Here is a 27,781-nt window from a genome sequence, read left to right on the forward strand (position 1 = left end):
TAAGGACTATGGGCATGATTCAGACACACTCGCAAGCGCACAACACTCGTAAGTGGTTTGACTGTCCCCCACTACCCATGCGCCGCCTCCGGCATTTGCATGCGCAAGATCCGTCCAGCGACGGCTGCTCCATCGATATGGGTCTAGCTACAAGACGGAGCGGCTGTCAATGTTGATTGATAACTCACCGCGTTTTGTATGCGGGGAGGGGGGGGTGGCTGCACAAATGCAGGCATTCCCTTAGGAACGCCTGGTGTTTGTGGGTGGCCCTACTGACATCACTAGTGATGTCAGTAGTGGACTTCCTGTTCTATTAGAGCAGGAAGTTTACTCGGGCTTGTGAGAGCTCAGACCCTTCCATAGGGTCTCCTCGCAAGCCTGATGGTCACGATAATCGCGATGGGCTCCAGGCCACTCGCAAAAGCTGTGGGAGGTCACCCACAGCTTAGCGAGCGGCCTGATGAAAGAAAAAAACAAATACAAAACATAAAAAAACGCCCTTGTTCTGAGCAAACACTCACTAGCAGCAAGCGGCTCTGAATCAGGCCCTATATCAGCTATAATCTAAAAGATATTGCTTAGAACATGTACAACATGGCAAATCCAGCATTTATTGGACTTTATATTCAGGATTCCCATGTATTAAAATTGTATGGTATAGAATATCCAGAAAATGCATAGATATTTATTGGTGCCTTAAAAGAAGAGTGAATATATACATATATATATTTTTTTTAATTAAGTTGGAAACAGTAGCTGAATAATAGAATAAATTATCAATTTTTATAGCATTCACATAATTTGGGCATAATTTAGCAGAAGAGATTTGGAGTTTAATATTCCTCATGCAGAGCTACCATTGGTCTCTAGCATAATAGTCTTTTAGCCATTCAAGGATTTCTAAGCAAATTCTAATTAGAAAAAAGTTGATAAGGGGTAATGGGTTTTGCTAAATTCATTTGAGCTTTTTAAAGGATCTTGAATTACTAAATATACAATCAAGCATCAGAAATGGTCAACCATAAATCAATTCATAGAAATACCTATAAACACTGGCAAATCAACAGTAAAATCCTAGAACATCTCAGTCCAGGGATTATCGGACATGGGTAGAGTAAGAAAATGATAGCTGGGGCAATTTCTATAAGCATTTGACCTAGCTCATGATGCAGAAGAATCGACATGGATCTGATATATGGTGAAAGAGTACACTAACAAATTGATGTATAAATGATTTCACTCATTTTCATTACCCAAGGAAATTATAACAACTCTTAGTTGAACATCACTTTTCTGGACTGGACCAGAAATCACAGCACACAGCCGATCCTCGTTAGTATAGTGGTGAGTATCCCCGCCTGTCACGCGGGAGACCGGGGTTCAATTCCCCGACGGGGAGGCTATAACTTTTATTTCTCCAATATTCCATTTCAGACACAGTGGAAAAATAATAATACAAATGTTATGGCATGCATAAATAACAACCCAAACTATAATATATTGAGATGTGTACTTAAAGGAAACCCTCATAGATCCATACAAATGGAATAGCAGATAGAGAAAACAAAATGTACCAACTGTAATGATATACTTCTATTACCATTTGTTGGCGTTAGGTGGCTATGGAATAAATCAGAATGGTTTGGTATTTTGGGAAGGTTTATACATACTTACATTTTTATATGTAGAAATAAAATATAGGCAAGGAGGTTGGCATATTGGTGTATGCCACTTTTTGGAATGAAAACTGCACACATTTTCTAGGACATCAAACTACAACATTCAGAATTATTTTGACATTTCTAGCATTGAAAGACCACATTGTTGGGCCCCATTCTCAAGAACAGTATAGGTCAAGTAACTTCTCAAGCAATTTTCTTGTGCTGTCTAAGCCCAACTCCATGAGGTGGGTCCTCAAGACCCAAATTCCATTTTGCAATGGTTAGTAGAATGGATTTTATTTTTTAACAAGCACTTCATTTACATGTCTTTGGCAAGCACCCAAAATTTTTCCTAAGGACTATGGGCATGATTCAGACACACTCGCAAGCGCACAACACTCGTAAGTGGTTTGACTGTCCCCCACTACCCATGCGCCGCCTCCGGCATTTGCATGCGCAAGATCCGTCCAGCGACGGCTGCTCCATCGATATGGGTCTAGCTACAAGACGGAGCGGCTGTCAATGTTGATTGATAACTCACCGCGTTTTGTATGCGGGGAGGGGGGGGGTGGCTGCACAAATGCAGGCATTCCCTTAGGAACGCCTGGTGTTTGTGGGTGGCCCTACTGACATCACTAGTGATGTCAGTAGTGGACTTCCTGTTCTATTAGAGCAGGAAGTTTACTCGGGCTTGTGAGAGCTCAGACCCTTCCATAGGGTCTCCTCGCAAGCCTGATGGTCACGATAATCGCGATGGGCTCCAGGCCACTCGCAAAAGCTGTGGGAGGTCACCCACAGCTTAGCGAGCGGCCTGATGAAAGAAAAAAACAAATACAAAACATAAAAAAACGCCCTTGTTCTGAGCAAGCACTCACTAGCAGCAAGCGGCTCTGAATCAGGCTCTATATCAGCTATAATCTAAAAGATATTGCTTAGAACATGTACAACATGGCAAATCCAGCATTTATTGGACTTTATATTCAGGATTCCCATGTATTAAAATTGTATGGTATAGAATATCCAGAAAATGCATAGATATTTATTGGTGCCTTAAAAGAAGAGTGAATATATACATATATATATTTTTTTTAATTAAGTTGGAAACAGTAGCTGAATAATAGAATAAATTATCAATTTTTATAGCATTCACATAATTTGGGCATAATTTAGCAGAAGAGATTTGGAGTTTAATATTCCTCATGCAGAGCTACCATTGGTCTCTAGCATAATAGTCTTTTAGCCATTCAAGGATTTCTAAGCAAATTCTAATTAGAAAAAAGTTGATAAGGGGTAATGGGTTTTGCTAAATTCATTTGAGCTTTTTAAAGGATCTTGAATTACTAAATATACAATCAAGCATCAGAAATGGTCAACCATAAATCAATTCATAGAAATACCTATAAACACTGGCAAATCAACAGTAAAATCCTAGAACATCTCAGTCCAGGGATTATCGGACATGGGTAGAGTAAGAAAATGATAGCTGGGGCAATTTCTATAAGCATTTGACCTAGCTCATGATGCAGAAGAATCGACATGGATCTGATATATGGTGAAAGAGTACACTAACAAATTGATGTATAAATGATTTCAATCATTTTCATTACCCAAGGAAATTATAACAACTCTTAGTTGAACATCAATTTTCTGGACTGGACCAGAAATCACAGCACACAGCAAATCCTCATTAGTATAGTGGTGAGTATCCCCGCCTGTCACGCGGGAGACCGGGGTTCAATTCCCCGACGGGGAGGCTATAACTTTTATTTCTCCAATATTCCATTTCAGACACAGTGGAAAAATAATAATACAAATGTTATGGCATGCATAAATAACAACCCAAACTATAATATATTGAGATGTGTACTTAAAGGAAACCCTCATAGATCCATACAAATGGAATAGCAGATAGAGAAAACAAAATGTACCAACTGTAATGATATACTTCTATTACCATTTGTTGGCGTTAGGTGGCTATGGAATAAATCAGAATGGTTTGGTATTTTGGGAAGGTTTATACATACTTACATTTTTATATGTAGAAATAAAATATAGGCAAGGAGGTTGGCATATTGGTGTATGCCACTTTTTGGAATGAAAACTGCACACATTTTCTAGGACATCAAACTACAACATTCAGAATTATTTTGACATTTCTAGCATTGAAAGACCACATTGTTGGGCCCCATTCTCAAGAACAGTATAGGTCAAGTAACTTCTCAAGCAATTTTCTTGTGCTGTCTAAGCCCAACTCCATGAGGTGGGTCCTCAAGACCCAAATTCCATTTTGCAATGGTTAGTAGAATGGATTTTATTTTTTAACAAGCACTTCATTTACATGTCTTTGGCAAGCACCCAAAATTTTTCCTAAGGACTATGGGCATGATTCAGACACACTCGCAAGCGCACAACACTCGTAAGTGGTTCTACGGTCCCCCACTACCCATGCGCCGCCTCCGGCGTGTGCATGCGCAAGATCCGTCCAGCGACGGCTGCTCCATCGATATGGGTCTAGCTACAAGACGGAGCGGCTGTCAATGTTGATTGATAACGCACCGCGTTTTGTATGCGGGGAGGGGGGGTGGCTGCACAAATGCAGGCATTCCCTTAGGAACGCCTGGTGTTTGTGGGTGGCCCTACTGACATCACTAGTGATGTCAGTAGTGGACTTCCTGTTCTATTAGAGCAGGAAGTTTACTCGGGCTTGTGAGAGCTCAGACCCTTCCACAGTGTCTCCTCGCAAGCCTGATGGTCACGATAATCGTGATGGGCTCCAGGCCACTCGCAAAAGCTGTGGGAGGTCACCCACAGCTTAGCGAGCGGCCTGATGAAAGAAAAAAACAAATACAAAACATAAAAAACCGCCCTTGTTCTGAGCAAACACTCACTAGCAGCAAGCGGCTCTGAATCAGGCCCTATATCAGCTATAATCTAAAAGATATTGCTTAGAACATGTACAACATGGCAAATCCAGCATTTATTGGACTTTATATTCAGGATTCCCATGTATTAAAATTGTATGGTATAGAATATCCAGAAAATGCATAGATATTTATTGGTGCCTTAAAAGAAGAGTGAATATATACATATATATATATTTTTTAATTAAGTTGGAAACAGTAGCTGAATAATAGAATAAATTATCAATTTTTATAGCATTCACATAATTTGGGCATAATTTAGCAGAAGAGATTTGGAGTTTAATATTCCTCATGCAGAGCTACCATTGGTCTCTAGCATAATAGTCTTTTAGCCATTCAAGGATTTCTAAGCAAATTCTAATTAGAAAAAAGTTGATAAGGGGTAATGGGTTTTGCTAAATTCATTTGAGCTTTTTAAAGGATCTTGAATTACTAAATATACAATCAAGCATCAGAAATGGTCAACCATAAATCAATTCATAGAAATACCTATAAACACTGGCAAATCAACAGTAAAATCCTAGAACATCTCAGTCCAGGGATTATCGGACATGGGTAGAGTAAGAAAATGATAGCTGGGGCAATTTCTATAAGCATTTGACCTAGCTCATGATGCAGAAGAATCGACATGGATCTGATATATGGTGAAAGAGTACACTAACAAATTGATGTATAAATGATTTCACTCATTTTCATTACCCAAGGAAATTATAACAACTCTTAGTTGAACATCACTTTTCTGGACTGGACCAGAAATCACAGCACACAGCCGATCCTCGTTAGTATAGTGGTGAGTATCCCCGCCTGTCACGCGGGAGACCGGGGTTCAATTCCCCGACGGGGAGGCTATAACTTTTATTTCTCCAATATTCCATTTCAGACACAGTGGAAAAATAATAATACAAATGTTATGGCATGCATAAATAACAACCCAAACTATAATATATTGAGATGTGTACTTAAAGGAAACCCTCATAGATCCATACAAATGGAATAGCAGATAGAGAAAACAAAATGTACCAACTGTAATGATATACTTCTATTACCATTTGTTGGCGTTAGGTGGCTATGGAATAAATCAGAATGGTTTGGTATTTTGGGAAGGTTTATACATACTTACATTTTTATATGTAGAAATAAAATATAGGCAAGGAGGTTGGCATATTGGTGTATGCCACTTTTTGGAATGAAAACTGCACACATTTTCTAGGACATCAAACTACAACATTCAGAATTATTTTGACATTTCTAGCATTGAAAGACCACATTGTTGGGCCCCATTCTCAAGAACAGTATAGGTCAAGTAACTTCTCAAGCAATTTTCTTGTGCTGTCTAAGCCCAACTCCATGAGGTGGGTCCTCAAGACCCAAATTCCATTTTGCAATGGTTAGTAGAATGGATTTTATTTTTTAACAAGCACTTCATTTACATGTCTTTGGCAAGCACCCAAAATTTTTCCTAAGGACTATGGGCATGATTCAGACACACTCGCAAGCGCACAACACTCGTAAGTGGTTTGACTGTCCCCCACTACCCATGCGCCGCCTCCGGCATTTGCATGCGCAAGATCCGTCCAGCGACGGCTGCTCCATCGATATGGGTCTAGCTACAAGACGGAGCGGCTGTCAATGTTGATTGATAACTCACCGCGTTTTGTATGCGGGGAGGGGGGGGTGGCTGCACAAATGCAGGCATTCCCTTAGGAACGCCTGGTGTTTGTGGGTGGCCCTACTGACATCACTAGTGATGTCAGTAGTGGACTTCCTGTTCTATTAGAGCAGGAAGTTTACTCGGGCTTGTGAGAGCTCAGACCCTTCCATAGGGTCTCCTCGCAAGCCTGATGGTCACGATAATCGCGATGGGCTCCAGGCCACTCGCAAAAGCTGTGGGAGGTCACCCACAGCTTAGCGAGCGGCCTGATGAAAGAAAAAAACAAATACAAAACATAAAAAAACGCCCTTGTTCTGAGCAAACACTCACTAGCAGCAAGCGGCTCTGAATCAGGCCCTATATCAGCTATAATCTAAAAGATATTGCTTAGAACATGTACAACATGGCAAATCCAGCATTTATTGGACTTTATATTCAGGATTCCCATGTATTAAAATTGTATGGTATAGAATATCCAGAAAATGCATAGATATTTATTGGTGCCTTAAAAGAAGAGTGAATATATACATATATATATTTTTTTTAATTAAGTTGGAAACAGTAGCTGAATAATAGAATAAATTATCAATTTTTATAGCATTCACATAATTTGGGCATAATTTAGCAGAAGAGATTTGGAGTTTAATATTCCTCATGCAGAGCTACCATTGGTCTCTAGCATAATAGTCTTTTAGCCATTCAAGGATTTCTAAGCAAATTCTAATTAGAAAAAAGTTGATAAGGGGTAATGGGTTTTGCTAAATTCATTTGAGCTTTTTAAAGGATCTTGAATTACTAAATATACAATCAAGCATCAGAAATGGTCAACCATAAATCAATTCATAGAAATACCTATAAACACTGGCAAATCAACAGTAAAATCCTAGAACATCTCAGTCCAGGGATTATCGGACATGGGTAGAGTAAGAAAATGATAGCTGGGGCAATTTCTATAAGCATTTGACCTAGCTCATGATGCAGAAGAATCGACATGGATCTGATATATGGTGAAAGAGTACACTAACAAATTGATGTATAAATGATTTCACTCATTTTCATTACCCAAGGAAATTATAACAACTCTTAGTTGAACATCACTTTTCTGGACTGGACCAGAAATCACAGCACACAGCCGATCCTCGTTAGTATAGTGGTGAGTATCCCCGCCTGTCACGCGGGAGACCGGGGTTCAATTCCCCGACGGGGAGGCTATAACTTTTATTTCTCCAATATTCCATTTCAGACACAGTGGAAAAATAATAATACAAATGTTATGGCATGCATAAATAACAACCCAAACTATAATATATTGAGATGTGTACTTAAAGGAAACCCTCATAGATCCATACAAATGGAATAGCAGATAGAGAAAACAAAATGTACCAACTGTAATGATATACTTCTATTACCATTTGTTGGCGTTAGGTGGCTATGGAATAAATCAGAATGGTTTGGTATTTTGGGAAGGTTTATACATACTTACATTTTTATATGTAGAAATAAAATATAGGCAAGGAGGTTGGCATATTGGTGTATGCCACTTTTTGGAATGAAAACTGCACACATTTTCTAGGACATCAAACTACAACATTCAGAATTATTTTGACATTTCTAGCATTGAAAGACCACATTGTTGGGCCCCATTCTCAAGAACAGTATAGGTCAAGTAACTTCTCAAGCAATTTTCTTGTGCTGTCTAAGCCCAACTCCATGAGGTGGGTCCTCAAGACCCAAATTCCATTTTGCAATGGTTAGTAGAATGGATTTTATTTTTTAACAAGCACTTCATTTACATGTCTTTGGCAAGCACCCAAAATTTTTCCTAAGGACTATGGGCATGATTCAGACACACTCGCAAGCGCACAACACTCGTAAGTGGTTTGACTGTCCCCCACTACCCATGCGCCGCCTCCGGCATTTGCATGCGCAAGATCCGTCCAGCGACGGCTGCTCCATCGATATGGGTCTAGCTACAAGACGGAGCGGCTGTCAATGTTGATTGATAACTCACCGCGTTTTGTATGCGGGGAGGGGGGGGTGGCTGCACAAATGCAGGCATTCCCTTAGGAACGCCTGGTGTTTGTGGGTGGCCCTACTGACATCACTAGTGATGTCAGTAGTGGACTTCCTGTTCTATTAGAGCAGGAAGTTTACTCGGGCTTGTGAGAGCTCAGACCCTTCCATAGGGTCTCCTCGCAAGCCTGATGGTCACGATAATCGCGATGGGCTCCAGGCCACTCGCAAAAGCTGTGGGAGGTCACCCACAGCTTAGCGAGCGGCCTGATGAAAGAAAAAAACAAATACAAAACATAAAAAAACGCCCTTGTTCTGAGCAAGCACTCACTAGCAGCAAGCGGCTCTGAATCAGGCTCTATATCAGCTATAATCTAAAAGATATTGCTTAGAACATGTACAACATGGCAAATCCAGCATTTATTGGACTTTATATTCAGGATTCCCATGTATTAAAATTGTATGGTATAGAATATCCAGAAAATGCATAGATATTTATTGGTGCCTTAAAAGAAGAGTGAATATATACATATATATATTTTTTTTAATTAAGTTGGAAACAGTAGCTGAATAATAGAATAAATTATCAATTTTTATAGCATTCACATAATTTGGGCATAATTTAGCAGAAGAGATTTGGAGTTTAATATTCCTCATGCAGAGCTACCATTGGTCTCTAGCATAATAGTCTTTTAGCCATTCAAGGATTTCTAAGCAAATTCTAATTAGAAAAAAGTTGATAAGGGGTAATGGGTTTTGCTAAATTCATTTGAGCTTTTTAAAGGATCTTGAATTACTAAATATACAATCAAGCATCAGAAATGGTCAACCATAAATCAATTCATAGAAATACCTATAAACACTGGCAAATCAACAGTAAAATCCTAGAACATCTCAGTCCAGGGATTATCGGACATGGGTAGAGTAAGAAAATGATAGCTGGGGCAATTTCTATAAGCATTTGACCTAGCTCATGATGCAGAAGAATCGACATGGATCTGATATATGGTGAAAGAGTACACTAACAAATTGATGTATAAATGATTTCAATCATTTTCATTACCCAAGGAAATTATAACAACTCTTAGTTGAACATCAATTTTCTGGACTGGACCAGAAATCACAGCACACAGCAAATCCTCATTAGTATAGTGGTGAGTATCCCCGCCTGTCACGCGGGAGACCGGGGTTCAATTCCCCGACGGGGAGGCTATAACTTTTATTTCTCCAATATTCCATTTCAGACACAGTGGAAAAATAATAATACAAATGTTATGGCATGCATAAATAACAACCCAAACTATAATATATTGAGATGTGTACTTAAAGGAAACCCTCATAGATCCATACAAATGGAATAGCAGATAGAGAAAACAAAATGTACCAACTGTAATGATATACTTCTATTACCATTTGTTGGCGTTAGGTGGCTATGGAATAAATCAGAATGGTTTGGTATTTTGGGAAGGTTTATACATACTTACATTTTTATATGTAGAAATAAAATATAGGCAAGGAGGTTGGCATATTGGTGTATGCCACTTTTTGGAATGAAAACTGCACACATTTTCTAGGACATCAAACTACAACATTCAGAATTATTTTGACATTTCTAGCATTGAAAGACCACATTGTTGGGCCCCATTCTCAAGAACAGTATAGGTCAAGTAACTTCTCAAGCAATTTTCTTGTGCTGTCTAAGCCCAACTCCATGAGGTGGGTCCTCAAGACCCAAATTCCATTTTGCAATGGTTAGTAGAATGGATTTTATTTTTTAACAAGCACTTCATTTACATGTCTTTGGCAAGCACCCAAAATTTTTCCTAAGGACTATGGGCATGATTCAGACACACTCGCAAGCGCACAACACTCGTAAGTGGTTCGACGGTCCCCCACTACCCATGCGCCGCCTCCGGCGTGTGCATGCGCAAGACCCGTCCAGCGACGGCTGCTCCATCGATATGGGTCTAGCTACAAGACGGAGCGGCTGTCAATGTTGATTGATAACCCACCGCGTTTTGTATGCGGGGAGGGGGGGTGGCTGCACAAATGCAGGCATTCCCTTAGGAACGCCTGGTGTTTGTGGGTGGCCCTACTGACATCACTAGTGATGTCAGTAGTGGACTTCCTGTTCTATTAGAGCAGGAAGTTTACTCGGGCTTGTGAGAGCTCAGACCCTTCCACAGGGTCTCCTCGCAAGCCTGATGGTCACGATAATCGCGATGAGCTCCAGGCCACTCGCAAAAGCTGTGGGAGGTCACCCACAGCTTAGCGAGCGGCCTGATGAAAGCAAAAAACAAATACAAAACATAAAAAAACCCCCTTGTTCTGAGCAAGCACTCACTAGCAGCAAGCGGCTCTGAATCAGGCCCTATATCAGCTATAATCTAAAAGATATTGCTTAGAACATGTACAACATGGCAAATCCAGCATTTATTGGACTTTATATTCAGGATTCCCATGTATTAAAATTGTATGGTATAGAATATCCAGAAAATGCATAGATATTTATTGGTGCCTTAAAAGAAGAGTGAATATATACATATATATATTTTTTTTAATTAAGTTGGAAACAGTAGCTGAATAATAGAATAAATTATCAATTTTTATAGCATTCACATAATTTGGGCATAATTTAGCAGAAGAGATTTGGAGTTTAATATTCCTCATGCAGAGCTACCATTGGTCTCTAGCATAATAGTCTTTTAGCCATTCAAGGATTTCTAAGCAAATTCTAATTAGAAAAAAGTTGATAAGGGGTAATGGGTTTTGCTAAATTCATTTGAGCTTTTTAAAGGATCTTGAATTACTAAATATACAATCAAGCATCAGAAATGGTCAACCATAAATCAATTCATAGAAATACCTATAAACACTGGCAAATCAACAGTAAAATCCTAGAACATCTCAGTCCAGGGATTATCGGACATGGGTAGAGTAAGAAAATGATAGCTGGGGCAATTTCTATAAGCATTTGACCTAGCTCATGATGCAGAAGAATCGACATGGATCTGATATATGGTGAAAGAGTACACTAACAAATTGATGTATAAATGATTTCAATCATTTTCATTACCCAAGGAAATTATATCAACTCTTAGTTGAAAATCACTTTTCTGGACTGGACCAGAAATCACGGCACACAGCTGATCCTCGTTAGTATAGTGGTGAGTATCCCCGCCTGTCACGCGGGTGACCGGGGTTCAATTCCCCGACGGGGAGGCTATAACTTTTATTTCTCCAATATTCCATTTCAGACACAGTGGAAAAATAATAATACAAATGTTATGGCATGCATAAATAACAACCCAAACTATAATATATTGAGATGTGTACTTAAAGGAAACCCTCATAGATCCATACAAATGGAATAGCAGATAGAGAAAACAAAATGTACCAACTGTAATGATATACTTCTATTACCATTTGTTGGCGTTAGGTGGCTATGGAATAAATCAGAATGGTTTGGTATTTTGGGAAGGTTTATACATACTTACATTTTTATATGTAGAAATAAAATATAGGCAAGGAGGTTGGCATATTGGTGTATGCCACTTTTTGGAATGAAAACTGCACACATTTTCTAGGACATCAAACTACAACATTCAGAATTATTTTGACATTTCTAGCATTGAAAGACCACATTGCTGGGCCCCATTCTCAAGAACAGTATAGGTCAAGTAACTTCTCAAGCAATTTTCTTGTGCTGTCTAAGCCCAACTCCATGAGGTAGGTCCTCAAGACCCAAATTCCATTTTGCAATGGTTAGTAGAATGGATTTTATTTTTTAACAAGCACTTCATTTACATGTCTTTGGCAAGCACCCAAAAATGTTCCTAAGGACTATGGGCCTGATTCAGACACACTCGCAAGCGCACAACACTCGTAAGTGGTTCTACGGTCCCCCACTACCCATGCGCCGCCTCCGGCGTGTGCATGCGCAAGATCCGTCCAGCGACGGCTGCTCCATCGATATGGGTCTAGCTACAAGACGGAGCGGCTGTCAATGTTGATTGATAACGCACCGCGTTTTGTATGCGGGGAGGGGGGGTGGCTGCACAAATGCAGGCATTCCCTTAGGAACGCCTGGTGTTTGTGGGTGGCCCTACTGACATCACTAGTGATGTCAGTAGTGGACTTCCTGTTCTATTAGAGCAGGAAGTTTACTCGGGCTTGTGAGAGCTCAGACCCTTCCACAGGGTCTCCTCGCAAGCCTGATGGTCACGATAATCGCGATGAGCTCCAGGCCACTCGCAAAAGCTGTGGGAGGTCACCCACAGCTTAGCGAGCGGCCTGATGAAAGCAAAAAACAAATACAAAACATAAAAATACGCCCTTGTTCTGAGCAAGCACTCACTAGCAGCAAGCGGCTCTGAATCAGGCCCTATATCAGCTATAATCTAAAAGATATTGCTTAGAACATGTACAACATGGCAAATCCAGCATTTATTGGACTTTATATTCAGGATTCCCATGTATTAAAATTGTATGGTATAGAATATCCAGAAAATGCATAGATATTTATTGGTGCCTTAAAAGAAGAGTGAATATATACATATATATATTTTTTTTAATTAAGTTGGAAACAGTAGCTGAATAATAGAATAAATTATCAATTTTTATAGCATTCACATAATTTGGGCATAATTTAGCAGAAGAGATTTGGAGTTTAATATTCCTCATGCAGAGCTACCATTGGTCTCTAGCATAATAGTCTTTTAGCCATTCAAGGATTTCTAAGCAAATTCTAATTAGAAAAAAGTTGATAAGGGGTAATGGGTTTTGCTAAATTCATTTGAGCTTTTTAAAGGATCTTGAATTACTAAATATACAATCAAGCATCAGAAATGGTCAACCATAAATCAATTCATAGAAATACCTATAAACACTGGCAAATCAACAGTAAAATCCTAGAACATCTCAGTCCAGGGATTATCGGACATGGGTAGAGTAAGAAAATGATAGCTGGGGCAATTTCTATAAGCATTTGACCTAGCTCATGATGCAGAAGAATCGACATGGATCTGATATATGGTGAAAGAGTACACTAACAAATTGATGTATAAATGATTTCAATCATTTTCATTACCCAAGGAAATTATATCAACTCTTAGTTGAAAATCACTTTTCTGGACTGGACCAGAAATCACAGCACACAGCTGATCCTCGTTAGTATAGTGGTGAGTATCCCCGCCTGTCACGCGGGTGACCGGGGTTCAATTCCCCGACGGGGAGGCTATAACTTTTATTTCTCCAATATTCCATTTCAGACACAGTGGAAAAATAATAATACAAATGTTATGGCATGCATAAATAACAACCCAAACTATAATATATTGAGATGTGTACTTAAAGTAAACCCTCATAGATCCATACAAATGGAATAGCAGATAGAGAAAACAAAATGTACCAACTGTAATGATATACTTCTATTACCATTTGTTGGCGTTAGGTGGCTATGGAATAAATCAGAATGGTTTGGTATTTTGGGAAGGTTTATACATACTTACATTTTTATATGTAGAAATAAAATATAGGCAAGGAGGTTGGCATATTGGTGTATGCCACTTTTTGGAATGAAAACTGCACACATTTTCTAGGACATCAAACTACAACATTCAGAATTATTTTGACATTTCTAGCATTGAAAGACCACATTGCTGGGCCCCATTCTCAAGAACAGTATAGGTCAAGTAACTTCTCAAGCAATTTTCTTGTGCTGTCTAAGCCCAACTCCATGAGGTAGGTCCTCAAGACCCAAATTCCATTTTGCAATGGTTAGTAGAATGGATTTTATTTTTTAACAAGCACTTCATTTACATGTCTTTGGCAAGCACCCAAAAATTTTCCTTAGGACTATGGGCCTGATTCAGACACACTCGCAAGCGCACAACACTCGTAAGTGGTTCTACGGTCCCCCACTACCCATGCGCTGCCTCCGGCGTGTGCATGCGCAAGATCCGTCCAGCGACGGCTGCTCCATCGATATGGGTCTAGCTACAAGACGGAGCGGCTGTCAATGTTGATTGATAACGCACCGCGTTTTGTATGCGGGGAGGGGGGGTGGCTGCACAAATGCAGGCATTCCCTTAGGAACGCCTGGTGTTTGTGGGTGGCCCTACTGACATCACTAGTGATGTCAGTAGTGGACTTCCTGTTCTATTAGAGCAGGAAGTTTACTCGGGCTTGTGAGAGCTCAGACCCTTCCACAGTGTCTCCTCGCAAGCCTGATGGTCACGATAATCGTGATGGGCTCCAGGCCACTCGCAAAAGCTGTGGGAGGTCACCCACAGCTTAGCGAGCGGCCTGATGAAAGAAAAAAACAAATACAAAACATAAAAAACCGCCCTTGTTCTGAGCAAACACTCACTAGCAGCAAGCGGCTCTGAATCAGGCCCTATATCAGCTATAATCTAAAAGATATTGCTTAGAACATGTACAACATGGCAAATCCAGCATTTATTGGACTTTATATTCAGGATTCCCATGTATTAAAATTGTATGGTATAGAATATCCAGAAAATGCATAGATATTTATTGGTGCCTTAAAAGAAGAGTGAATATATACATATATATATATTTTTTAATTAAGTTGGAAACAGTAGCTGAATAATAGAATAAATTATCAATTTTTATAGCATTCACATAATTTGGGCATAATTTAGCAGAAGAGATTTGGAGTTTAATATTCCTCATGCAGAGCTACCATTGGTCTCTAGCATAATAGTCTTTTAGCCATTCAAGGATTTCTAAGCAAATTCTAATTAGAAAAAAGTTGATAAGGGGTAATGGGTTTTGCTAAATTCATTTGAGCTTTTTAAAGGATCTTGAATTACTAAATATACAATCAAGCATCAGAAATGGTCAACCATAAATCAATTCATAGAAATACCTATAAACACTGGCAAATCAACAGTAAAATCCTAGAACATCTCAGTCCAGGGATTATCGGACATGGGTAGTGTAAGAAAATGATAGCTGGGGCAATTTCTATAAGCATTTGACCTAGCTCATGATGCAGAAGAATCGACATGGATCTGATATATGGTGAAAGAGTACACTAACAAATTGATGTATAAATGATTTCAATCATTTTCATTACCCAAGGAAATTATAACAACTCTTAGTTGAACATCACTTTGATGGACTGGACCAGAAATCACAGCACACAGCTGATCCTCGTTAGTATAGTGGTGAGTATCCCCGCCTGTCACGCGGGAGACTGGGGTTCAATTCCCCGACGGGGAGGCTATAACTTTTATTTCTCCAATATTCCATTTCAGACACAGTGGAAAAATAATAATACAAATGTTATGGCATGCATAAATAACAACCCAAACTATAATATATTGAGATGTGTACTTAAAGGAAACCCTCATAGATCCATACAAATGGAATAGCAGATAGAGAAAACAAAATGTACCAACTGTAATGATATACTTCTATTACCATTTGTTGGCGTTAGGTGGCTATGGAATAAATCAGAATGGTTTGGTATTTTGGGAAGGTTTATACATACTTACATTTTTATATGTAGAAATAAAATATAGGCAAGGAGGTTGGCATATTGGTGTATGCCACTTTTTGGAATGAAAACTGCACACATTTTCTAGGACATCAAACTACAACATTCAGAATTATTTTGACATTTCTAGCATTGAAAGACCACATTGTTGGGCCCCATTCTCAAGAACAGTATAGGTCAAGTAACTTCTCAAGCAATTTTCTTGTGCTGTCTAAGCCCAACTCCATGAGGTGGGTCCTCAAGACCCAAATTCCATTTTGCAATGGTTAGTAGAATGGATTTTATTTTTTAACAAGCACTTCATTTACATGTCTTTGGCAAGCACCCAAAAATTTTCCTAAGGACTATGGGCATGATTCAGACACACTCGCAAGCGCACAACACTCGTAAGTGGTTTGACGGTCCCCCACTACCCATGCGCCGCCTCCGGCGTGTGCATGCGCAAGATCCGTCCAGCGACGGCTGCTCCATCGATATGGGTCTAGCTACAAGACGGAGCGGCTGTCAATGTTGATTGATAACTCACCGTGTTTTGTATGCGGGGAGGGGGTGGTGGCTGCACAAATGCAGGCATTCCCTTAGGAACGCCTGGTGTTTGTGGGTGGCCCTACTGACATCACTAGTGATGTCAGTAGTGGACTTCCTGTTCTATTAGAGCAGGAAGTTTACTCGGGCTTGTGAGAGCTCAGACCCTTCCACAGGGTCTCCTCGCAAGCCTGATGGTCACGATAATCGCGATGGGCTCCAGGCCACTCGCAAAAGCTGTGGGAGGTCACCCACAGCTTAGCGAGCGGCCTGATGAAAGAAAAAAACAAATACAAAACATAAAAAACCGCCCTTGTTCTGAGCAAGCACTCACTAGCAGCAAGCGGCTCTGAATCAGGCCCTATATCAGCTATAATCTAAAAGATATTGCTTAGAACATGTACAACATGGCAAATCCAGCATTTATTGGACTTTATATTCAGGATTCCCATGTATTAAAATTGTATGGTATAGAATATCCAGAAAATGCATAGATATTTATTGGTGCCTTAAAAGAAGAGTGAATATATACATATATATATATTTTTTAATTAAGTTGGAAACAGTAGCTGAATAATAGAATAAATTATCAATTTTTATAGCATTCACATAATTTGGGCATAATTTAGCAGAAGAGATTTGGAGTTTAATATTCCTCATGCAGAGCTACCATTGGTCTCTAGCATAATAGTCTTTTAGCCATTCAAGGATTTCTAAGCAAATTCTAATTAGAAAAAAGTTGATAAATAGCTAAATTCATTTGAGCTTTTTAAAGGATCTTGAATTACTAAATATACAATCAAGCATCAGAAATGGTCAACCATAAATCAATTCATAGAAATACCTATAAACACTGGCAAATCAACAGTAAAATCCTAGAACATCTCAGTCCAGGGATTATCGGACATGGGTAGTGTAAGAAAATGATAGCTGGGGCAATTTCTATAAGCATTTGACCTAGCTCATGATGCAGAAGAATCGACATGGATCTGATATATGGTGAAAGAGTACACTAACAAATTGATGTATAAATGATTTCAATCATTTTCATTACCCAAGGAAATTATAACAACTCTTAGTTGAACATCACTTTGATGGACTGGACCAGAAATCACAGCACACAGCTGATCCTCGTTAGTATAGTGGTGAGTATCCCCGCCTGTCACGCGGGAGACTGGGGTTCAATTCCCCGACGGGGAGGCTATAACTTTTATTTCTCCAATATTCCATTTCAGACACAGTGGAAAAATAATAATACAAATGTTATGGCATGCATAAATAACAACCCAAACTATAATATATTGAGATGTGTACTTAAAGGAAACCCTCATAGATCCATACAAATGGAATAGCAGATAGAGAAAACAAAATGTACCAACTGTAATGATATACTTCTATTACCATTTGTTGGCGTTAGGTGGCTATGGAATAAATCAGAATGGTTTGGTATTTTGGGAAGGTTTATACATACTTACATTTTTATATGTAGAAATAAAATATAGGCAAGGAGGTTGGCATATTGGTGTATGCCACTTTTTGGAATGAAAACTGCACACATTTTCTAGGACATCAAACTACAACATTCAGAATTATTTTGACATTTCTAGCATTGAAAGACCACATTGTTGGGCCCCATTCTCAAGAACAGTATAGGTCAAGTAACTTCTCAAGCAATTTTCTTGTGCTGTCTAAGCCCAACTCCATGAGGTGGGTCCTCAAGACCCAAATTCCATTTTGCAATGGTTAGTAGAATGGATTTTATTTTTTAACAAGCACTTCATTTACATGTCTTTGGCAAGCACCCAAAAATTTTCCTAAGGACTATGGGCATGATTAAGACACACTCGCAAGCGCACAACACTCGTAAGTGGTTTGACGGTCCCCCACTACCCATGCGCCGCCTCCGGCGTGTGCATGCGCAAGATCCGTCCAGCGACGGCTGCTCCATCGATATGGGTCTAGCTACAAGACGGAGCGGCTGTCAATGTTGATTGATAACTCACCGTGTTTTGTATGCGGGGAGGGGGTGGTGGCTGCACAAATGCAGGCATTCCCTTAGGAACGCCTGGTGTTTGTGGGTGGCCCTACTGACATCACTAGTGATGTCAGTAGTGGACTTCCTGTTCTATTAGAGCAGGAAGTTTACTCGGGCTTGTGAGAGCTCAGACCCTTCCACAGGGTCTCCTCGCAAGCCTGATGGTCACGATAATCGCGATGGGCTCCAGGCCACTCGCAAAAGCTGTGGGAGGTCACCCACAGCTTAGCGAGCGGCCTGATGAAAGAAAAAAACAAATACAAAACATAAAAAACCGCCCTTGTTCTGAGCAAGCACTCACTAGCAGCAAGCGGCTCTGAATCAGGCCCTATATCAGCTATAATCTAAAAGATATTGCTTAGAACATGTACAACATGGCAAATCCAGCATTTATTGGACTTTATATTCAGGATTCCCATGTATTAAAATTGTATGGTATAGAATATCCAGAAAATGCATAGATATTTATTGGTGCCTTAAAAGAAGAGTGAATATATACATATATATATATTTTTTAATTAAGTTGGAAACAGTAGCTGAATAATAGAATAAATTATCAATTTTTATAGCATTCACATAATTTGGGCATAATTTAGCAGAAGAGATTTGGAGTTTAATATTCCTCATGCAGAGCTACCATTGGTCTCTAGCATAATAGTCTTTTAGCCATTCAAGGATTTCTAAGCAAATTCTAATTAGAAAAAAGTTGATAAGGGGTAATGGGTTTTGCTAAATTCATTTGAGCTTTTTAAAGGATCTTGAATTACTAAATATACAATCAAGCATCAGAAATGGTCAACCATAAATCAATTCATAGAAATACCTATAAACACTGGCAAATCAACAGTAAAATCCTAGAACATCTCAGTCCAGGGATTATTGGACATGGGTAGTGTAAGAAAATGATAGCTGGGGCAATTTCTATAAGCATTTGACCTAGCTCATGATGCAGAAGAATCGACATGGATCTGATATATGGTGAAAGAGTACACTAACAAATTGATGTATAAATGATTTCAATCATTTTCATTACCCAAGGAAATTATAACAACTCTTAGTTGAACATTACTTTGATGGACTGGACCAGAAATCACAGCACACAGCCGATCCTCGTTAGTATAGTGGTGAGTATCCCCGCCTGTCACGCGGGAGACCGGGGTTCAATTCCCCGACGGGGAGGCTATAACTTTTATTTCTCCAATATTCCATTTCAGACACAGTGGAAAAATAATAATACAAATGTTATGGCATGCATAAATAACAACCCAAACTATAATATATTGAGATGTGTACTTAAAGGAAACCCTCATAGATCCATACAAATGGAATAGCAGATAGAGAAAACAAAATGTACCAACTGTAATGATATACTTCTATTACCATTTGTTGGCGTTAGGTGGCTATGGAATAAATCAGAATGGTTTGGTATTTTGGGAAGGTTTATACATACTTACATTTTTATATGTAGAAATAAAATATAGGCAAGGAGCTTGGCATATTGGTGTATGCCACTTTTTGGAATGAAAACTGCACACATTTTCTAGGACATCAAACTACAATATTCAGAATTATTTTGACATTTCTAGCATTGAAAGACCACATTGTTGGGCCCCATTCTCAAGAACAGTATAGGTCAAGTAACTTCTCAAGCAATTTTCTTGTGCTGTCTAAGCCCAACTCCATGAGGTGGGTCCTCAAGACCCAAATTCCATTTTGCAATGGTTAGTAGAATGGATTTTATTTTTTAACAAGCACTTCATTTACATGTCTTTGGCAAGCACCCAAAAATTTTCCTAAGGACTATGGGCATGATTCAGACACACTCGCAAGCGCACAACACTCGTAAGTGGTTCGACGGTCCCCCACTACCCATGCGCCGCCTCCGGCGTGTGCATGCGCAAGATCCGTCCAGCGACGGCTGCTCCATCGATATGGGTCTAGCTACAAGACGGAGCGGCTGTCAATGTTGATTGATAACTCACCGTGTTTTGTATGCGGGGAGGGTGGGGTGGCTGCACAAATGCAGGCATTCCCTTAGGAACGCCTGGTGTTTGTGGGTGGCCCTACTGACATCACTAGTGATGTCAGTAGTGGACTTCCTGTTCTATTAGAGCAGGAAGTTTACTCGGGCTTGTGAGAGCTCAGACCCTTCCACAGGGTCTCCTCGCAAGCCTGATGGTCACGATAATCGCGATGGGCTCCAGGCCACTCGCAAAAGCTGTGGGAGGTCACCCACAGCTTAGCGAGCGGCCTGATGAAAGAAAAAAACAAATACAAAACATAAAAAACCGCCCTTGTTCTGAGCAAGCACTCACTAGCAGCAAGCGGCTCTGAATCAGGCCCTATATCAGCTATAATCTAAAAGATATTGCTTAGAACATGTACAACATGGCAAATCCAGCATTTATTGGACTTTATATTCAGGATTCCCATGTATTAAAATTGTATGGTATAGAATATCCAGAAAATGCATAGATATTTATTGGTGCCTTAAAAGAAGAGTGAATATATACATATATATATTTTTTTTAATTAAGTTGGAAACAGTAGCTGAATAATAGAATAAATTATCAATTTTTATAGCATTCACATAATTTGGGCATAATTTAGCAGAAGAGATTTGGAGTTTAATATTCCTCATGCAGAGCTACCATTGGTCTCTAGCATAATAGTCTTTTAGCCATTCAAGGATTTCTAAGCAAATTCTAATTAGAAAAAAGTTGATAAGGGGTAATGGGTTTTGCTAAATTCATTTGAGCTTTTTAAAGGATCTTGAATTACTAAATATACAATCAAGCATCAGAAATGGTCAACCATAAATCAATTCATAGAAATACCTATAAACACTGGCAAATCAACAGTAACATCCTAGAACATCTCAGTCCAGGGATTATCGGACATGGGTAGAGTAAGAAAATGATAGCTGGGGCAATTTTTATAAGCATTTGACCTAGCTCATGATGCAGAAGAATCGACATGGATCTGATATATGGTGAAAGAGTACACTAACAAATTGATGTATAAATGATTTCAATCATTTTCATTACCCAAGGAAATTATAACAACTCTTAGTTGAACATCACTTTTCTGGACTGGACCAGAAATCACAACGCACAGCCGATCCTTGTTAGTATAGTGGTGAGTATCCCCGCCTGTCACGCGGGAGACCGGGGTTCAATTCCCCGACGGGGAGGCTATAACTTTTATTTCTCCAATATTCCATTTCAGACACAGTGGAAAAATAATAATACAAATGTTATGGCATGCATAAATAACAACCCAAACTATAATATATTGAGATGTGTACTTAAAGGAAACCCTCATAGATCCATACAAATGGAATAGCAGATAGAGAAAACAAAATGTACCAACTGTAATGATATACTTCTATTACCATTTGTTGGCGTTAGGTGGCTATGGAATAAATCAGAATGGTTTGGTATTTTGGGAAGGTTTATACATACTTACATTTTTATATGTAGAAATAAAATATAGGCAAGGAGGTTGGCATATTGGTGTATGCCACTTTTTGGAATGAAAACTGCACACATTTTCTAGGACATCAAACTACAACATTCAGAATTATTTTGACATTTCTAGCATTGAAAGACCACATTGTTGGGCCCCATTCTCAAGAACAGTATAGGTCAAGTAACTTCTCAAGCAATTTTCTTGTGCTGTCTAAGCCCAACTCCATGAGGTGGGTCCTCAAGACCCAAATTCCATTTTGCAATGGTTAGTAGAATGGATTTTATTTTTTAACAAGCACTTCATTTACATGTCTTTGGCAAGCACCCAAAAATTTTCTTAAGGACTATGGGCATGATTCAGACACACTCGCAAGCGCACAACACTCGTAAGTGGTTCGACGGTCCCCCACTACCCATGCGCCGCCTCCGGCGTGTGCATGCGCAAGATCCGTCCAGCGACGGCTGCTCCATCGATATGGGTCTAGCTACAAGACGGAGCGGCTGTCAATGTTGATTGATAACTCACCGCGTTTTGTATGCGGGGAGGGGGGGTGGCTGCACAAATGCAGGCATTCCCTTAGGAACGCCTGGTGTTTGTGGGTGGCCCTACTGACATCACTAGTGATGTCAGTAGTGGACTTCCTGTTCTATTAGAGCAGGAAGTTTACTCGGGCTTGTGAGAGCTCAGACCCTTCCACAGGGTCTCCTCGCAAGCCTGATGGTCACGATAATTGCGATGGGCTCCAGGCCACTCGCAAAAGCTGTGGGAGGTCACCCACAGCTTAGCGAGCGGCCTGATGAAAGAAAAAAACAAATACAAAACATAAAAAACCGCCCTTGTTCTGAGCAAGCACTCACTAGCAGCAAGCGGCTCTGAATCAGGCCCTATATCAGCTATAATCTAAAAGATATTGCTTAGAACATGTACAACATGGCAAATCCAGCATTTATTGGACTTTATATTCAGGATTCCCATGTATTAAAATTGTATGGTATAGAATATCCAGAAAATGCATAGATATTTATTGGTGCCTTAAAAGAAGAGTGAATATATACATATATATATTTTTTTTAATTAAGTTGGAAACAGTAGCTGAATAATAGAATAAATTATCAATTTTTATAGCATTCACATAATTTGGGCATAATTTAGCAGAAGAGATTTGGAGTTTAATATTCCTCATGCAGAGCTACCATTGGTCTCTAGCATAATAGTCTTTTAGCCATTCAAGGATTTCTAAGCAAATTCTAATTAGAAAAAAGTTGATAAGGGGTAATGGGTTTTGCTAAATTCATTTGAGCTTTTTAAAGGATCTTGAATTACTAAATATACAATCAAGCATCAGAAATGGTCAACCATAAATCAATTCATAGAAATACCTATAAACACTGGCAAATCAACAGTAAAATCCTAGAACATCTCAGTCCAGGGATTATCGGACATGGGTAGAGTAAGAAAATGATAGCTGGGGCAATTTCTATAAGCATTTGACCTAGCTCATGATGCAGAAGAATCGACATGGATCTGATATATGGTGAAAGAGTACACTAACAAATTGATGTATAAATGATTTCAATCATTTTCATTACCCAAGGAAATTATAACAACTCTTAGTTGAACATCACTTTTCTGGACTGGACCAGAAATCACAACGCACAGCCGATCCTTGTTAGTATAGTGGTGAGTATCCCCGCCTGTCACGCGGGAGACCGGGGTTCAATTCCCCGACGGGGAGGCTATAACTTTTATTTCTCCAATATTCCATTTCAGACACAGTGGAAAAATAATAATACAAATGTTATGGCATGCATAAATAACAACCCAAACTATAATATATTGAGATGTGTACTTAAAGGAAACCCTCATAGATCCATACAAATGGAATAGCAGATAGAGAAAACAAAATGTACCAACTGTAATGATATACTTCTATTACCATTTGTTGGCGTTAGGTGGCTATGGAATAAATCAGAATGGTTTGGTATTTTGGGAAGGTTTATACATACTTACATTTTTATATGTAGAAATAAAATATAGGCAAGGAGGTTGGCATATTGGTGTATGCCACTTTTTGGAATGAAAACTGCACACATTTTCTAGGACATCAAACTACAACATTCAGAATTATTTTGACATTTCTAGCATTGAAAGACCACATTGTTGGGCCCCATTCTCAAGAACAGTATAGGTCAAGTAACTTCTCAAGCAATTTTCTTGTGCTGTCTAAGCCCAACTCCATGAGGTGGGTCCTCAAGACCCAAATTCCATTTTGCAATGGTTAGTAGAATGGATTTTATTTTTTAACAAGCACTTCATTTACATGTCTTTGGCAAGCACCCAAAAATTTTCTTAAGGACTATGGGCATGATTCAGACACACTCGCAAGCGCACAACACTCGTAAGTGGTTCGACGGTCCCCCACTACCCATGCGCCGCCTCCGGTGTGTGCATGCGCAAGATCCGTCCAGCGACGGCTGCTCCATCGATATGGGTCTAGCTACAAGACGGAGCGGCTGTCAATGTTGATTGATAACTCACCGCGTTTTGTATGTGGGGAGGGGGGGTGGCTGCACAAATGCAGGCATTCCCTTAGGAACGCCTGGTGTTTGTGGGTGGCCCTACTGACATCACTAGTGATGTCAGTAGTGGACTTCCTGTTCTATTAGAGCAGGAAGTTTACTCGGGCTTGTGAGAGCTCAGACCCTTCCACAGGGTCTCCTCGCAAGCCTGATGGTCACGATAATTGCGATGGGCTCAAGGCCACTCGCAAAAGCTGTGGGAGGTCACCCACAGCTTAGCGAGCGGCCTGATGAAAGAAAAAAACAAATACAAAACATAAAAAACCGCCCTTGTTCTGAGCAAGCACTCACTAGCAGCAAGCGGCTCTGAATCAGGCCCTATATCAGCTATAATCTAAAAGATATTGCTTAGAACATGTACAACATGGCAAATCCAGCATTTATTGGACTTTATATTCAGGATTCCCATGTATTAAAATTGTATGGTATAGAATATCCAGAAAATGCATAGATATTTATTGGTGCCTTAAAAGAAGAGTGAATATATACATATATATATTTTTTTTAATTAAGTTGGAAACAGTAGCTGAATAATAGAATAAATTATCAATTTTTATAGCATTCACATAATTTGGGCATAATTTAGCAGAAGAGATTTGGAGTTTAATATTCCTCATGCAGAGCTACCATTGGTCTCTAGCATAATAGTCTTTTAGCCATTCAAGGATTTCTAAGCAAATTCTAATTAGAAAAAAGTTGATAAGGGGTAATGGGTTTTGCTAAATTCATTTGAGCTTTTTAAAGGATCTTGAATTACTAAATATACAATCAAGCATCAGAAATGGTCAACCATAAATCAATTCATAGAAATACCTATAAACACTGGCAAATCAACAGTAAAATCCTAGAACATCTCAGTCCAGGGATTATCGGACATGGGTAGAGTAAGAAAATGATAGCTGGGGCAATTTCTATAAGCATTTGACCTAGCTCATGATGCAGAAGAATCGACATGGATCTGATATATGGTGAAAGAGTACACTAACAAATTGATGTATAAATGATTTCAATCATTTTCATTACCCAAGGAAATTATATCAACTCTTAGTTGAAAATCACTTTTCTGGACTGGACCAGAAATCACAGCACACAGCCGATCCTCGTTAGTATAGTGGTGAGTATCCCCGCCTGTCACGCGGGAGACCGGGCTTCATTTCCCCGACGGGGAGGCTATAACTTTTATTTCTCCAATATTCCATTTCAGACACAGTGGAAAAATAATAATACAAATGTTATGGCATGCATAAATAACAACCCAAACTATAATATATTGAGATGTGTACTTAAAGGAAACCCTCATAGATCCATACAAATGGAATAGCAGATAGAGAAAACAAAATGTACCAACTGTAATGATATACTTCTATTACCATTTGTTGGCGTTAGGTGGCTATGGAATAAATCAGAATGGTTTGGTATTTTGGGAAGGTTTATACATACTTACATTTTTATATGTAGAAATAAAATATAGGCAAGGAGCTTGGCATATTGGTGTATGCCACTTTTTGGAATGAAAACTGCACACATTTTCTAGGACATCAAACTACAACATTCAGAATTATTTTGACATTTCTAGCATTGAAAGACCACATTGCTGGGCCCCATTCTCAAGAACAGTATAGGTCAAGTAACTTCTCAAGCAATTTTCTTGTGCTGTCTAAGCCCAACTCCATGAGGTAGGTCCTCAAGACCCAAATTCCATTTTGCAATGGTTAGTAGAATGGATTTTATTTTTTAACAAGCACTTCATTTACATGTCTTTGGCAAGCACCCAAAAATTTTCCTAAGGACTATGGGCCTGATTCAGACACACTCGCAAGCGCACAACACTCGTAAGTGGTTCGACGGTCACCCACTACCCATGCGCCGCCTCCGGCGTGTGCATGCGCAAGATCCGTCCAGCGATGGCTGCTCCATCGATATGGGTCTAGCTACAAGACGGAGCGGCTGTCAATGTTGATTGATAACTCACCGCGTTTTGTATGCGGGGAGGGGGGGGTGGCTGCACAAATGCAGGCATTCCCTTAGGAACGCCTGGTGTTTGTGGGTGGCCCTACTGACATCACTAGTGATGTCAGTAGTGGACTTCCTGTTCTATTAGAGCAGGAAGTTTACTCGGGCTTGTGAGAGCTCAGACCCTTCCACAGGGTCTCCTCGCAAGCCTGATGGTCACGATAATCGCGATGGGCTCCAGGCCACTCGCAAAAGCTGTGGGAGGTCACCCACAGCTTAGCGAGCGGCCTGATGAAAGCAAAAAACAAATACAAAACATAAAAAACCGCCCTTGTTCTGAGCAAGCACTCACTAGCAGCAAGCGGCTCTGAATCAGGCCCTATATCAGCTATAATCTAAAAGATATTGCTTAGAACATGTACAACATGGCAAATCCAGCATTTATTGGACTTTATATTCAGGATTCCCATGTATTAAAATTGTATGGTATAGAATATCCAGAAAATGCATAGATATTTATTGGTGCCTTAAAAGAAGAGTGAATATATACATATATATATTTTTTTTAATTAAGTTGGAAACAGTAGCTGAATAATAGAATAAATTATCAATTTTTATAGCATTCACATAATTTGGGCATAATTTAGCAGAAGAGATTTGGAGTTTAATATTCCTCATGCAGAGCTACCATTGGTCTCTAGCATAATAGTCTTTTAGCCATTCAAGGATTTCTAAGCAAATTCTAATTAGAAAAAAGTTGATAAGGGGTAATGGGTTTTGCTAAATTCATTTGAGCTTTTTAAAGGATCTTGAATTACTAAATATACAATCAAGCATCAGAAATGGTCAACCATAAATCAATTCATAGAAATACCTATAAACACTGGCAAATCAACAGTAAAATCCTAGAACATCTCAGTCCAGGGATTATCGGACATGGGTAGAGTAAGAAAATGATAGCTGGGGCAATTTCTATAAGCATTTGACCTAGCTCATGATGCAGAAGAATCGACATGGATCTGATATATGGTGAAAGAGTACACTAACAAATTGATGTATAAATGATTTCAATCATTTTCATTACCCAAGGAAATTATAACAACTCTTAGTTGAACATCACTTTTCTGGACTGGACCAGAAATCACAGCACACAGCCGATCCTCGTTAGTATAGTGGTGAGTATCCCCGCCTGTCACGCGGGAGACCGGGGTTCAATTCCCCGACGGGGAGGCTATAACTTTTATTTCTCCAATATTCCATTTCAGACACAGTGGAAAAATAATAATACAAATGTTATGGCATGCATAAATAACAACCCAAACTATAATATATTGAGATGTGTACTTAAAGGAAACCCTCATAGATCCATACAAATGGAATAGCAGATAGAGAAAACAAAATGTACCAACTGTAATGATATACTTCTATTACCATTTGTTGGCGTTAG

The 27,781-nt window shown here is 39.4% G+C and overlaps 13 non-coding genes across 13 annotated transcripts; all 13 read left to right on the forward strand.

The window, feature by feature from the left end:
• The first annotated feature begins 1,327 nt into the window (after positions 1–1,327).
• Positions 1,328–1,399, forward strand: TRNAD-GUC (transfer RNA aspartic acid (anticodon GUC)). The gene has a single exon. It is a non-coding gene; the product is annotated as a tRNA-Asp (tRNA).
• A 1,943-nt stretch (positions 1,400–3,342) lies between these two features.
• Positions 3,343–3,414, forward strand: TRNAD-GUC (transfer RNA aspartic acid (anticodon GUC)). Its single transcript has one exon. It is a non-coding gene; the product is annotated as a tRNA-Asp (tRNA).
• Positions 3,415–5,355: 1,941 nt separating this feature from the next.
• TRNAD-GUC (transfer RNA aspartic acid (anticodon GUC)) lies at positions 5,356–5,427 on the forward strand. The gene has a single exon. It is a non-coding gene; the product is annotated as a tRNA-Asp (tRNA).
• Positions 5,428–7,369: 1,942 nt separating this feature from the next.
• Positions 7,370–7,441, forward strand: TRNAD-GUC (transfer RNA aspartic acid (anticodon GUC)). The gene has a single exon. It is a non-coding gene; the product is annotated as a tRNA-Asp (tRNA).
• A 1,942-nt stretch (positions 7,442–9,383) lies between these two features.
• Positions 9,384–9,455, forward strand: TRNAD-GUC (transfer RNA aspartic acid (anticodon GUC)). Its single transcript has one exon. It is a non-coding gene; the product is annotated as a tRNA-Asp (tRNA).
• A 1,941-nt stretch (positions 9,456–11,396) lies between these two features.
• On the forward strand, positions 11,397–11,468 carry TRNAD-GUC (transfer RNA aspartic acid (anticodon GUC)). The gene has a single exon. It is a non-coding gene; the product is annotated as a tRNA-Asp (tRNA).
• A 1,941-nt stretch (positions 11,469–13,409) lies between these two features.
• TRNAD-GUC (transfer RNA aspartic acid (anticodon GUC)) lies at positions 13,410–13,481 on the forward strand. Its single transcript has one exon. It is a non-coding gene; the product is annotated as a tRNA-Asp (tRNA).
• Positions 13,482–15,422: 1,941 nt separating this feature from the next.
• On the forward strand, positions 15,423–15,494 carry TRNAD-GUC (transfer RNA aspartic acid (anticodon GUC)). Its single transcript has one exon. It is a non-coding gene; the product is annotated as a tRNA-Asp (tRNA).
• Positions 15,495–17,424: 1,930 nt separating this feature from the next.
• Positions 17,425–17,496, forward strand: TRNAD-GUC (transfer RNA aspartic acid (anticodon GUC)). Its single transcript has one exon. It is a non-coding gene; the product is annotated as a tRNA-Asp (tRNA).
• A 1,942-nt stretch (positions 17,497–19,438) lies between these two features.
• Positions 19,439–19,510, forward strand: TRNAD-GUC (transfer RNA aspartic acid (anticodon GUC)). Its single transcript has one exon. It is a non-coding gene; the product is annotated as a tRNA-Asp (tRNA).
• A 1,942-nt stretch (positions 19,511–21,452) lies between these two features.
• Positions 21,453–21,524, forward strand: TRNAD-GUC (transfer RNA aspartic acid (anticodon GUC)). Its single transcript has one exon. It is a non-coding gene; the product is annotated as a tRNA-Asp (tRNA).
• A 1,941-nt stretch (positions 21,525–23,465) lies between these two features.
• On the forward strand, positions 23,466–23,537 carry TRNAD-GUC (transfer RNA aspartic acid (anticodon GUC)). The gene has a single exon. It is a non-coding gene; the product is annotated as a tRNA-Asp (tRNA).
• Positions 23,538–27,492: 3,955 nt separating this feature from the next.
• On the forward strand, positions 27,493–27,564 carry TRNAD-GUC (transfer RNA aspartic acid (anticodon GUC)). The gene has a single exon. It is a non-coding gene; the product is annotated as a tRNA-Asp (tRNA).
• The last annotated feature ends 217 nt before the right edge of the window (positions 27,565–27,781 follow it).

Source organism: Taudactylus pleione, unplaced genomic scaffold (genome assembly GCF_031769625.1).
Source record: "Taudactylus pleione unplaced genomic scaffold, aTauple2 ptg000282l, whole genome shotgun sequence".
Lineage (NCBI taxonomy): Eukaryota > Metazoa > Chordata > Amphibia > Anura > Myobatrachidae > Taudactylus > Taudactylus pleione.